Here is a 15,122-nt window from a genome sequence, read left to right on the forward strand (position 1 = left end):
GTCAACGTCTACATAGAACCCATCAGAAGGGGTTGCAGCGTCTTCTGTAAAAAATGTAAATTATAGCAACATGAGTACAAAGGTACTCAGCAAGACTTACATCAGGTCCTACATACATGCTTAGTATCAAGAAGGGTTGGTGGAGTTATTGCAGCAAGCCAGCTTTGACTCTTGGCTAGACTATCCTACGAGACTCCAACTTGAAATGGTTTTGCGCACACGAGTCCACTACTCACCAATTCAATACACTACCGAGGATCCGCCTCCGTCTTCCTACGGAAGAGCCATCCTCGGCACTCACACTTATCTTGAGGCTTTTAACAGTTTCCATTTACTTGTCTATGAACTGTATAAGCAACCAAGTAGTCCTTTACCGCGGACGCGGCTATTCGAATAGATCATGTTAACCCTGCAGGGGTGTACTTCTTCATACACGCTCTCACCACTTACCGTCGTTTACACGACATGTACTCGGCAACCTTCAAGCGGAAGCCCAACGTGGGTGTCGGCCACGACCTACCTAATCACCTAAGCCTCCAGTCCAGGTTTATCGCCTATCCAGGTTCCATCCGCAGGGAGTCCGGCCGAGGTTTCCCATACGGCCCCGAACGATGTGAACAGGGTTCCCGAGATACCTAATGGGTATTCGGTACACTGTGCCACGTACCTACCGCATCACAGCCCACCCCTACGGTCAGCGCTGTCCACGGCCTCCAGTAGGCTACAAACACCAGAAACTACTTGCAACTCCTGGACGGAGAACTAGGGTGAATAAGAAGCCGAGAGGGTCCATTGGTTTCGGGCCCAATGCATGGTAGTAGCTGATTCTTAAATCACACATACAGATCTCAGTGCTTAAGGTCGGCTTCAATGAAACAACCCACCATGTACTCCTACATGGCCTCTCATCGATACCTTTACCAAATCGTGTTCACCACACCACTCTCATTACTGACATAAACATTTCACTCTAGCCCATCACCCAGATGAACCAGACCTGACACGACTCTAAGCATAGCAGGCATGGCAAGGTAGGAACAACACATACATATGGCTCAAACAACTCCTACACATGCTAGTGGGTTTCATCTAGTTACTGTGGCAATGACAGGTCATGCAGAGGAAATGGGTTCAACTACCGTAGCACACAGCAGTTTGAAACGCGTTGTCTTAATGCAGTAAAAGAGAGCAGGAGCGAGAACATGGGATTGTATCGATATGATCAAATGGTTGGTTGCTTGCCTGATGGTTCGATGCACTGATACGGTTCTTCGTTAGGGTAATCCCGGTATTCCTCGGAGACAGAACCTGCCGCAGAGAGCACCGATTCACAAACATTACCAAACAGTATGCAACAATATGATGCATGCATGAGACATGGCAAAATGAGTGTATTGGGCTAATGCAACTAAAACCAGAAGGGTTTGAACAAATTTGAATCAAGGATTCAAATTTCAAACTCAACATGGCCTTTTAAAGTGCTTTTCCTTGTTCTGTTTAAAACATCAATTTAACTTGTTTGATCATGCATGAAAATAGTACAGATGGATAGATTGGATTTTTCTGATCATTTTTCATATATAATTTGTCCAATTTGGAGTTACAGAATAAAAGTTATGAATTTTTGAAGTTTAAATAATATTCTGGAATTTCCTGATTAAAATTAAATCCAGAAAATCAATTACTGCGTCAGCCTGACGTCAGTGTGACGTCAGCAGGTCAACGGAACTGGTCCAGGTCAAACCTGACAGTGGGTCCCGCATGTCAGGGTGATTATTTTAATTAAAATTTAATTAAAACTAATCCTGTTTAATTAACAGGGCTGGGCCCCACCTGTCATTGACTCAGGGGAGTCAACCGGGGCCCACCCGTGGTCAAACCCGGGTCGGCTGCACCGGCGTTTAGCCGCCGGCGAGCCCGACGCGGCGGCGGGAGTGGTTTTGGCTATTCCGGCCACCAAATGGGCCGCGGAGATCACCGGAGTGGAGCTGAGGACAAACCGCAGCTCTTGGCGGAGTCCGTTGGGGTCGGGGTGGCCGGAGTTGGCGCCGGAGACGACCTTGGCAGCCACCGGGGTTCGGCCGAAGACGAACTTGACGCTAGAGGGGTCGGTGAGGCTCGGGGAGTGGCTAGCTAGATGCTAAGTGACACGGTGAGCATGATGGACACCAGTTTGTGGCCGGAGGATGACCGGGAGCACGTCGGCGACGAGCTCCACGGCGGTGGGTGCGGTTGAGCTCCGGGAGGTTGCTACACGGCTCGGGAGCAAGAACGGAAGGGAGGGGAAGATGGCTAAGCTCACAGTGAGTGCGACGGAGTCCTTGGTGCGGCCGGAGATGGACCGGAGCGACGACGGCGTTGAAGGGGATCTCCGGCGACGGTGAGCTCGGGCGAGGTCGGTGCGGTGGACTCGGGCGTTGCGAGCGCTCGGGGCTCGGCTGCTCGATGAAGTGGACAGCGGCGGAGCTCCTGGACACGGTGAGACGGCGTGGGGTGGTCGGAGGGCGTGGCTACGGCGAGGGGGTGGCGGCGATGGCGTCGGCCATGGCTGGGGCGTGCGAGGGGGAGGAGCTGGAGAGGAGAGGGGGTGTCTGGGGGGTTCGGGGGAGAGAGGGAGGCCGATCCACGACGTCACCTGGCGAGGGGAGCGGCGAGGCGGCGAGCAGGTGCGTGGCGCACGCTGCGGTCGCCGTCGGGCACCTGCCTGCCTGCCTGGCCGGCAAGCAGCTCGCTGGAGCGGTGCTGGGCTGGGCCGGCAGGTGGGCCGGGGGCAGGCGCCAGGTAAGCTTTCCCCCTTTTTTTCTGTTTCTGTTTTTTTAATACTTCTGCAACTTTGTTGAATTAAATAAAATACCTAGGCAACTTCAAAAATCACCAAATCACTCCTGGTCCATAGTTGGATTATTTCCAACATGAAACATTTTAGTTTGGAGGTATTTGAGCATTTAAATATTTTATATAATTTTAAATGCCCAAATTCAAATATTTATGAATTAATTCAAAAACCCTAAGATGGCCTAGGAAAATGTGCACCACTTTTGGCAGAGGTTCTGAACCAAGACAAAAATGATGGGCATTTTAGAAGGGCATTTCAGGTTCATTGAAAATTATTTTAGTAAACCCTAGTTGGTTTCAGTGGGGACTGGGGGTTCTGTCATCCCCATTTCAAGTTTCTGATGAAAGAGTAAACATGATGCAACACTCTAATGCATGACTAGCTAGGGTGTGACAAAGAGACATCATAGATCGCACCATATCTAGTAAAGTACGATTACAACGTTCGGACACCATTACGCTGTGGTGTTCCGGGTGGCGTGAGTTGCGAAACTATTCCGCATTGCTTCAAATGTACACCAAACTCGTAACTCAAATATTCTCCTCCATGATCAGATCATAGAAACTTTATTTTCTTGTTACGATGATTTTCAACTTCACTATGAAATTCTTTGAACTTTTCAAATGTTTCAGACTTATGTTTCATTAAGTAGATATACCCATATATGCTTAAGTCATCTGTGATGGTGAGTAAATAACGATATCCGCCACGAGCCTCAATATTCATTGGACCACATACATCTGTATGTATGATTTCCAACAAATCTGTTGCTCTCTCCATTGTACCAGAGAACGGTGTTTTAGTCATCTTGCCCATGAGGCACGGTTCGCAAGTACCAAGTGATTCATAATCAAGTGTCTCCAAAAGTCCATCAGTATGGAATTTCTTCATGCGCTTTACACTGATATGACCTAAACGGCAGTGCCACAAATAAGTTGCACCATCATTATCAACTCTGCATCTTTTGGCTTCAACATTATGAATATGTGTATCACTACTATCGAGATTCAATAAGAATAGAGCACTTTTCAAGGGTGCATGACCATAAAAGATATTACTCATATAAATAGAACAACCATTATTCTCTGATTTAAATGAATAACCGTCTCGCACTAAACAAGATCCAGATATAATGTTCATGCTCAATGCTGGCACCAAATAACAATTATTTAGGTCTAATACTAATCCCGAAGGTAGATGTAGAGGTAGCGTGCCGACCGCGATCACATCGACTTTGGAACCGTTTCCCACGCGCATCGTCACCTCGTCCTTAGCCAATCTTCGCTTAATCCGTAGTCCCTGTTTCGAGTTGCAAATATTAGCAACAGAACCAGTATCAAATACCCAGGTGCTACTGCAAGCATTAGTAAGGTACACATCAATAACATGTATATCACATATACCTTTGTTCACCTTGCCATCCTTCTTATCCGCCAAATACTTGGGGCAGTTCCGCTTCCAGTGACCAGTCTGCTTGCAGTAGAAGCACTCAGTTTCAGGCTTAGGTCCAGACTTGGGTTTCTTCTCTTGAGCAGCAACTTGCTTGCCGTTTTTCTTGAAGTTCCCCTTCTTCTTCCCTTTGCCCTTTTTCTTGAAACTAGTGGTCTTGTTGACCATCAACACTTGATGCTCCTTTTTGATTTCTACCTCCGTAGCTTTCAGCATTGCGAAGAGCTCGGGAATAGTCTCGTTCATCTCTTCCATATTATAGTTCATCACGAAGCTCTTGTAGCTTGGTGGCAGTGATTGGAGAATTCTGTCAATGACGCAATCATCTGGAAGATTAACTCCCATCTGAATCAAGTGATTATTATACCCAGACATTTTGAGTATATGCTCACTGACAGAACTGTTCTCCTCCATCTTGCAGCTATAGAACTTATTGGAGACTTCATATCTCTCAATTCAGGCATTTTCTTGAAATATTAACTTCAACTCCTGGAACATCTCATATGCTCCATGACGTTCAGAATGTCGTTGAAGTCCCGATTCTAAGCCGTAAAGCATGGCACACTGAACTATCGAGTAGTCATCAGCTTTGCTCTGCCAGACGTTCATAACATCTGGTGTTGCTCCAGCAGCAGGCCTGGCACCCAGCGGTGCTTCCAGGACGTAATTCTTCTGTGCAGCAATGAGGATAATCCTCAAGTTACGGACCCAGTCCGTGTAATTGCTACCATCATCTTTCAACTTTGCTTTCTCAAGGAACGCATTAAAATTCAACGGAACAACAACACGGGCCATCTATCTATAATCAAACATACATAAGCAAGATACTATCAGGTACTAAGTTCATGATAAATTTAAGTTCAATTAATCAAATTACTTAAGAACTCCCACTTAGACAGACATCCCTCTAATCCTCTAAGTGATCACGTGATCCAAATCAACTAAACCATGTCCGATCATCACATGAGATGGAGTAGTTTCATTGGTGAACATCACTATGTTGATCATATCTCCTATATGATTCACGATCGACCTTTCGGTCTCCGTGTTCCGAGGCCATATCTGTATATGCTTGGCTCGTGAAGTATAACCTGAGTATTCCGCGTGTGCAACTGTTTTGCACCCGTTGTATTTGAACGTAGAGCCTATCACACCCGATCATCACGTGGTGTCTCAGCACGAAGAACTTTCACAACGGTGCATACTCAAGGAGAACACTTCTTGATAATTTTAGTGAGACATCATCTTATAATGCTACCATCAATCAAAGCAAGATAAGATGCATAAAAGATAAACATCACATGCAATCAATATAAGTGATATGATATGGCCATCATCATCTTGTGCCTGTGATCTCCATCTCCGAAGCACCGTCATGATCACCATCGTCACCGGCGCGACACCTTGATCTCCATCGTAGCATCGTTGTCGTCTCGCCAATCTTATGATTCCACGACTATCGCTACCGTTTAGTGATAAAGTAAAGCATTACTGCGCGATTGCATTGCATACAATAAAGCGACAACCATATGGCTCCTGCCAGTTGCCGATAACTCGGTTACAAAACATGATCATCTCATACAATAAAATCAGCATCATGTCTTGACCATATCACATCACAACATGCCCTGCAAAAAAAAGTTATACGTCCTCTACTTTGTTGTTGCAAGTTTTACGTGGCTGCTACGGGCTTAAGCAAGAACCAATCTTACCTACGCATCAAAACCACAACGATAGTTTGTCAAGTTGGTGCTGTTTTAACCTTCGCAAGGACCGGGCGTAGCCACACTCGTTTCAACTAAAGTTGGAGAAACTGTCACCCGCAAGCCACCTATGTGCAAAGCACGTCGGGAGAACCGGTCTCGCGTAAGCGTACGCGTAATGTCGGTCCGGGCCGCTTCGTCCAACAATACCGCCGAACCAAAGTATGACATACTGGTAAGCAATATGACTTATATCGCCCACAACTCACTTGTGTTCTACTCGTGCATATAACATCAACAGATAAAACCTGGCTCGGAAGCCACTGTTGGGGAACGTAGTAATTTCAAAAAAATTCCTACGCACAATGCATAGCAACGAGAGGGGAGAGTGTGATCTACATACCCTTGTAGATCGACAGCGGAAGCATTATGACAACGCGGTTGATGTAGTCGTACGTCTTCACGGCCCGACCGATCAAGCACCGAAACTACGGCACCTCCGAGATTTAGCACACGTTCAGCTTGACGGCGTGGTGACGATCTTGATGTACTACTGTTGCAGGGCTTCGCCTAAGCACCGCTACAAAATTATCGAGGACTATGGTGGCAGGGGGTGCCGCACACGGCTAAGAATATGATCACGTGGATCAACTTCTGTGTTTCTGGGGTGGCCCTGCCTCCGTATATAAAGGTTCAAGAGAGGAGGAGGCCGGCCGGCCCCTATGGCGCGCCAAGGAGGAGTCCTCCTCCTAGTAGGAGTAGGACTCCTACTAGGAGGGGGAAAGAAGTGGGGAGGGAGAAGGAAAGGGGGGCGCCGCCCCCCCTCTCCTAGTCCAATTCGGACCAGGGGGGAGGAGGCGTGCGGCCCACCTTTGGCTGCCCCTCTCTCTCTCTCCACTAAGGCCCATATGGCCCATTACTTCTCCCGGGGGGTTACGGTAACCCTCCGGCTTTCCGGTTTTCTCCGAAATCACCCGGAACACTTCCGGTGTCCGAATATAGCCGTCCAATATATCAACCTTTATGTCTCGACCATTTCGAGACTCCTCATCATGTCCGTGATCACATCTGGGACTCCGAACAACCTTCGGTACATCAAAAACATATAAACTCATAATATAACTGTCATCGAAACCTTAAGCGTGCGGACCCTACGGGTTCGAGAACAATGTAGACATGACCGAGACATGTCTCCGGTCAATAACCAATAGCGGGACCTGGATGCCCATATTGGCTCCTAAATATTCTACGAAGATCTTTATCGGTCAGACCGCATAACAACATACGTTGTTCCCTTTGTCATCGGTATGTTACTTGCCCGAGATTCGATCGTCGGTATCCAATACCTAGTTCAATCTCGTTACCGGCAAGTATCTTTACTCGTTTTGTAATACATCATCTCGCAACTAATTCATTAGTTGTATTTCTTGCAAGGCTTAAGTGATGTGCATTACCGAGAGGGTCCAGAGATACCTCTCCGACGATCGGAGTGACAAATCCTAATCTCGAAATACGTCAACCCAACATGTACCTTTGGAGACACCTGTAGAGTACCTTTATGATCACCCAGTTACATTGTGACGTTTGGTAGCACACAAAGTGTTCGTCCGGCACACGGGAGTTACATAATCTCATAGTCATAGGAACATGTATAAGTCATGAAGAAAGCAATAGCAACATACTAAATGATTGGATGCTAAGCTAATGGAATGGGTCATGTCAATCGGATCATTCAACTAATGATGTGATCCCGTTAATCAAATGACAACTCTTTGTCAATGGGTAGGAAATATAACCATCTTTGATTAACGAGCTAGTCTAGTAGAGGCATACTAGTGACACTTTGTTTGTCTATGTATTCACACACATGTATTATGTTTCCAGTTAATACAATTCTAGCATGAATAATAAACTTTTATCATGATATAAGGAAATAAATAATAACTTTATTATTGCCTCTAGGGCATATTTCTTTCACTAGTGGCCAGAACTTCTTCTAGAATTGAGAGAAGAGAAGCTTAACGTTCTTCAAAGCCCGTGTGAATTTCTTCGGTTTGGACCGGGGACAGAGGAAGTTGATTTAGAGGTCTTGTCAGTGGAGAATTGGGGCGATGGCTTTCCCAATAGTCATCATTATGAATTGGAGTTGTTGACCCAATGTCCACATCCTCGTCTTCTTCATCAATTTCTTCAACGCCCGCCTGTTCAGCTGTGAACTGGGGCATGGGCGATGATACCAGCGGAGTTGAAGGGATATCATGCACTTCAATTTTTCATCCAACTGCTCTGACGTGACAGCAGAAGGAATGTCTTCATCCAATTAACTAGGAATCACATATTCCTCACCAAAGGTAACAATCTCCTTTGATGGAATGCTTGATATTGGAACAACATCTATTGGGTTTGCAAAAGAGGTCATCAAAGTATTCACTTTCTTTGGTTCTGAAGACTCTGTGGATGCAGATGTTTTCCTTTTCTTCGCAGCTGCCCGCTCCGCAGCTTTGGTCGTCTTCGCTTCTGATGCAGAAGGAAGGTTGATGCTTATCATCTGTGCAGGAGGAGCAGAGGAAGTTGGTTCAGTTTCTTCAGGCACAACTGATGCAGTTGCCCTGTCATGTTCAGTTTCCTCAGGCACAGTAGCAGATGCTTCAACTGGCCTAGGTTCTTCATCAGGAATAACAGTGGAGGTTGCCTTGGCAATTTCTTTAGTAGCTGGAATTTCTTCATCAGCCCTGGTGCTTTCATTTTCTTCAACAGCCTGATTTTCATCAGCTATGCTTGCATGTTCTTCAGTAGTCTAAGCAGATGTCTTGACCTAAGGAAAATTCTGGTTGCGATGAAGCTGCAACATTTGATGTGAATTTCTTCATCATGTTGATGAATCTTACTTTGGCTCCCAGCCAATCAGCATGATATGCATCAAATTTGCATAGTCACAAGTTCATCGGGAGTCATTGTCACAACATTTTTCTTTAGTAAACGCTTATTCTTGTACTGAGCTTTCTTCACTTGTCTGGCCTTTTCAAATTTCTATTTTTCTTCGCCAATGAAGGCATTGAGCATTTGACTTTGGCAGGTGTGAGAGTCAGATCAGGCAGAGGAGTGTTGGGGTCCTTATGCCACAGATCGATATAATCAAGGATCAACTTGGGATCCAGCAGAAGTGGCACTTCACTGCCTTTGGCTCTAGCGGCCCATGCTTGTTGATCTCTGATGATTTCAGCCAATTCTTCCTCATCAGCTTCGTCTTCACTAGACGTTTCTTGAAAGGCGATCTGCTTCTTGTGAGGACTTGGCCTCGTGCCTTGTCCAGCAATGGCTTTTGTCTTCAGCAAGGTTGGAGATGTTGAAGACTGGGGAGGAGCTGAAGAACTTGCAGAAACTCTTGAAGCAACTGACATTCCAATGGTCCTTTGACAAGAGGCGAGATGCACAGGTGTCGTGGACTTTGCAGCAGCAGCTGTCGATTTTGCAGTGGGGACTGTAGCTGCTTTGGAGGAAGTAGCATGAGGCACGAGCCGTGAGGGCTTTGAGGAGCTTGGCCATGAGGGCATTGAAGCTGAGGAACTGGGCTTATGAGCAGGCTTCTTGGGCATAGACTTCTTGGGCTTGCTAGCAGAGGCCTCAGCAGCGGCAGTAGCAGAATCGTCATTGAATTTCTTCACTGCTTCTTTGGCCATTTTGGCCAACTTAGCTTGCCGCTTTGCCCACTCCTTGGGAAATTCCTCACCTCTTTTGATGCTAGAGGGATCAGCAACTTGGCCTGGTGCCAATGGAGGTCTTGGGCATGGAGGGTGTACTGCGAATTTCTTCATGTACTTGGGAGTCACATATCTGTACTCCCTCCATTCTCCTGCCCATCTCCTCTCTATCCTCTCAATGCGCACTTTGCGCTCATTCTTTGTCTCCTTGCCATGAATTGCTTCATCAGCAGTGCAATATCCTGCATAGATCGCATCAGGAATCTCGAAAGCAGTATTCACTTCTGGTCTCTTGCCTCCCTTCTGAGGTCTTTTGCCATCAGCCATTTTCTTCAACTGAGGATTTTGAACAATTGAATTCTCTGATGAGGTATGCAATTTGTCTTCGAGGAATGCTGCAAATGAGTTAAGTTGATGAGAACCTAGAGATTCAACAGCAGACATGTGTACCTGTGAACAGAGTATAGTTGCAAAGAATTTGGAGAGGCCATGTGCATTCTCAGAAGTTGTTCAAAACAATCAAGTGATACGTCTCCAACGTATCTATAATTTTTGATTGCTCCATGGTATATTATCTACTGTTTTGGACTATATTGTGCTTTATTTTCCACTTTTATATTATTTTTGGGACTAACCTATTAACCGGAGGCCTAGCCCAGAATTGCTGTTTTTTTCTATTTCAGTGTTTTGAAGAAATGGAATATCAAACGGAGTCCAAACGGAATAAAACCTTCGGGAACGTGATTTTCTCACCGAACGTGATCCTGGAGACTTGGACCCTGCTCCAAGGAACAAAAGAGGCGGTCACGAGGGTGGGGGGCGCCCCCCCTAGGGCGCGCCCCTGCCTCGTGGGCCCCTCGGTGCTCCTCCGGCGTACTTCTTCCTCCTATATATACACACGTACCCCAAACGATCAGAACAGGAGCCAAAAACCTAATTCCACCGCCGCAAATTTCTGTATCCACGAGATCCCATCTTGGGGCCTCTTCCGGAGCTCCGCTGGAAGAAGGCCATCATCACGGAGGGCTTCTACATCATCCTAGCCTCTCCGATGAAGTGTGAGTAGTTTACCTCAGACCTTCGGGTCCATAGTTAGTATCTAGATGACTTCTTCTCTCTCTTTGAATCTCAATAGAAAGTTCTCCCCCTCTCTTGTGGAGATCTATTCGATGTAATCTTCTTTTTGCGGTGTGTTTGTTGAGACCGATGAATTGTGGGTTTATGATCAAGTCTATCCATGAATAATATTTGAATATTCTCTGAATTCTTTTATGTATGGTTGGTTATCTTTGCAAGTCTCTTCGAATTATCCATTTGGTTTGGCCAACTTGATTGGTAGTTCTTGCCATGGGAGAAGTCCTTAGCTTTGGGTTCGATCTTGCGGTGTCCTTACCCAGTGACAGAAGGGGCAGAAAGTAACGTATTGTATCGTTGCCATCGAGGATAACAAGATGGGTGTCGGTGTCAAAATCGGCGGATCTCGGGTAGGGGGTCCCGAACTGTGTGTCTAGGCCGGATGGTAACAGGAGGCAGGGAACACGATGTTTTACCTAGGTTCGGGCCCTCTTGATGGAGGTAAAACCCTATGTCCTGCCTGATTAATATTCATGATATGGGTAGTACAAGAGTAGATCTACCACGAGATCAAGGAGGCTAAACCCTAGAAGCTAGCCAATGGTATGATTGTTGTATATGGAGTTGATTGCCTACGGACTACAACCCTCCGGTTTATATAGACACCGGATAGGGTTAGGGTTACATAGAGTCGGTTACAATGGTAGGAGATCTTGAATATCTGCATCGCCAAGCTTGCCATCCACGCCAAGGAAAGTCCCATCCGGACATGGGATGAAGTCTTCAATCTTGTATCTTCACAGTCCAGGAGTTCGGCTGAAGGTATAGTCCGGCTACCCGAACACCCCCTAATCCAGGACTCCTTCAGTAGCCCCTGAACCAGGCTTCAATGACGATGAGTCCGGCGCGCAAATTGTCTTCGGCATTGCAAGGCGGGTTCCTCCTCCAAGTTCTTCATAAAAGATTGTAAACACCAAGAGTAGTGTCCGGCTCCGCAAAATAAGCTTCCACATATTGCCATAGAGAGAATAATATTAACACAAGTCAAATCGGCTGACGTATTCTGCAGTGCATCATCACACTACAGCCAAGTCCTATACTCGAATCGATTTCACCTTTCCACCTCAGCGTGTTTTGCAAGGCAGTTTCCTTGGCACGTCTTGTCAAAGTAGAGATCGTGTGCCCCCCTTTTACGGGATTCTCATCAATACGGACGTGGGTAACCCAATCGTGCCCGTTAGCATGTTTTCTCGATTAAAGGCGAGTCCCAAACGGTTACGGGGAGGGCTCCTGGTATTCAACCTCTTATAAAGAGACCAGGGCCTTACTCCTTTTTTCAATCTCAAGCGAGTTCGCCCGTCGCCTCGAGTTCCAACACCCTAGGCTCCATATTCCAGGCGCTTCGGACCTTCGACAATGTCCGGTTCTGACATTCAAGGACGATGGATGCCCTCCTCCGTCACGAAGGAGGACGTGCTAAAGTTGAGAGAGGCTAAGTTCTTGACCGCCGAAATTTTGCACAGGTTGCCTGCTCAAAGGCAGGCTATCCCCAGTCCCCATCCCGGTGAGAGCGTAGTATTCGTGTCTCACTTCCTTCGGGGGTTAGGCTTCCCGATGGATCCCTTTGTGAGGGGACTGCTGTTTTATTACGGGATGAAATTTTGCGACTTAGCTCCGGAGTCCACCCTCCATATCTCCTCGTTTATCGTTGTATGCGAAGCTTTCCTCCGTGTTACCCCTCACTTCGGATTATGGCTCAAGACTTTCAAAGTGGAGCCGAAGATGATCAAGGGATGGTACGCAGAGTGCGGAGGTGCTGTTATAAGCAAAAATGCGGATGCTCCATGGCCCGAGGGCTCTTTTCAAGAGGAGCTAGGCTTGTGGCAACGAGAGTGGTTTTATATCACCACTCCCCGGAGCACCAAGTGGGTGGCGCTTCCTGCCTTTCGCTCGGGTCCCCCACCACGGCTAGCGTCATGGGTTAACAGAGGGTTAGATTGGGGTTTGCCCAAAGACGTGCCCTTGTTACAGGGCAGCATTAAGGATCTCTTGGAAGGAGACCTCAGCCTGGTCAAGGTGACGCAGGTCATGTTGATTCGCCGAATATTGCCCGGCAAACGTCGCTCCCTTCACCTGTGGGAGTTTAACCCAGAGGGACCGCGAGCTCTCCAGAATTTCATGGGTGCAACGCCCGCGGAGATGTATAAACTGTTCTTTGGATCACAAGGGATGTGTCCGGATTTAACTGAGGATGCAGGCCTAAGCTGCAATCGCCCGGATACTCAAGTAAGCAAACTTGTGCCCGGACCTTCTATCCGTATAATTGTCATAAACTTGCCCCTAAAAGAGCCGTCCTTTTAAACAGGAGTGGATAGCGAAGGCAAAGCTGATCAGGTGTCTGGCTCCCCTTCCTGAAACCAGGGCGGATCCCGTGCTAGTCAGGATGCTGGAGATAATGCCTTTGGAGGGGGAGGACAAGGAAGCTATGGCCTCGTTGAAGGAGGTTGCTCCGAAGGGAGGAACCGACAATTCCTCTCCTAAGGGGAAGAAGAGAGCCGCCTCTGACGACCCGGAAACCATGGCCGCGAAGCGGGGGAGAAAATCCTCGTCAGAGGGTCCAACGCCGGGGAGTTCCTCGGCCGGACTACGCCCTCAAGGGGATCAGCCCTCCAGCTAGCCGTAAGTAGAGAAAGATTTTCCTTTTGAGGGATGAGGGAAATCCTTGATTTATATCCGAGAAGATTAACCGAATTTTTACCTTGTAGCTCGGACCTCAACCCTTCTCAGTACAGCTCGTCTTTGGGGGATCTCCTTCCGGAGATGATCGAGAGCGGGACGCCTCCCCCTGCCGTGCCGCCTAGCGAGGCGGGCGACCCTGAGGTGTCGTCGCGGAGGGTTTCTCCGAATCTGGCAGGGGCGGAAGATAGCTATGTGGCCCCCCGAGGTTCTCCGCGTCCGGCCTTCGAAAGAGGTCGTGGGACAAGTCCGGCAACGTCTGGTGCTCGGCCGGAGGAGCTAAAGATTCTGCTGGGGCGAGCTTCTATCTCGGAGGAGCACCGTGCATTGATGGGCACGGTGATTTAAAGGATCTCATCCGTAGAGAGCGGATTGCATGAGGCCGTGAAAAGTTTACTGACGGGTTTTGAGGTACATTAAATAATGTACACTTTTGTCAGTTGCGCATGAATAAGATGCGCCTTGTGTAGATAGTAGCCCCTGAGACTCTGCGCGTCGTCAAGAAATGACGGCACGCAGTGGATCATAATCCCAGGTCTAAGATGTCGCCTTTGAATGTAGGCGGCAGGGTGTCCTGAATCGAGCCGAACTGATGATATTGCCGAACTAAAGCGGCAACTGGACGTGGCAGATGCCGACATCACGCTTGTTAGCAAGCGGCTTGATGAGGCTCAAGGTATGTGATTCCTCGGGCGGCATCAGGTAAGAAGAGTTTTATGCCAGTGTCTTACAATGTGTGTGCTTGACGCAGATGGTGCGGCCGCCGTGGAGAGTCTTAGGGCAGAACTTGCCTGAGCTAAAGAACAAGCCAGAGAAAGTGATGCGGCTTCCAAGAAAGCCCTTGAAGAGCTGAGAGCCGAACAGGCTGCTCATAGCCGAAGCAAGGAAGAGATGGCCGAGATGGCCGAAAAGTTAAAGAGTGTTGCAGACCGTTGCCGACTTCTTGAGAAAGAAGACCAGGCGAAACAGACGGACTTAGAGAAGGCCGTTGCCAATGCCAAGGACGCGCACTCTATGATGAGAGCTGCAAAGGAGGAGCTGCGTCAGGCCGAACAGATTGTGGCTGGAAAGCCCTTTATGCTGTGAAGGAAATTTTGCGATCCGAAGTTTGCTCCGTTGGACCGGATGTGGAGTGTGGAGGATACCCATCTGGATTTGGCACCGAGCACTACAGGAATCTGGTACTTTGCCATCAGCCATGGCGGACGGCAAAGGCTAGGATGGCGGACGGCAAACAGCGACGGCAAAGACAGGGTCGGCAAAGGCCTTCTTTGCCATCTGTTTTTTGCAGCGGACGGCAAAGAGTCCTTTGCCGTCAGTGGCGGACGGCAAAGGGCACGACTCTTTACCATCTGCTGGCAGACGGCAAAGGGCACGGCTCTTTGCCCTCTGCTGGCAGACGGCAAAGGCTGCAGGCTCTTTGCCATCTGTTGGCAGATGGCAAAGAGACCAAATAGGCATTAATTCTGTTTCTTCCTATATCAATTCATTTTCACAGAAAATCAAACACAATCAAACACAGACTATATGTATGACCAATATAGCATATCCAACACATATTACCAATACTCATGAACACATATATATCCAACACATATCCATGAACACATATCCAACACATGT

The sequence above is a fragment of the Triticum dicoccoides genome, chromosome 3A, assembly GCF_002162155.2.
Source record: "Triticum dicoccoides isolate Atlit2015 ecotype Zavitan chromosome 3A, WEW_v2.0, whole genome shotgun sequence".
NCBI classification, from domain to species: Eukaryota; Viridiplantae; Streptophyta; class Magnoliopsida; order Poales; family Poaceae; genus Triticum; species Triticum dicoccoides.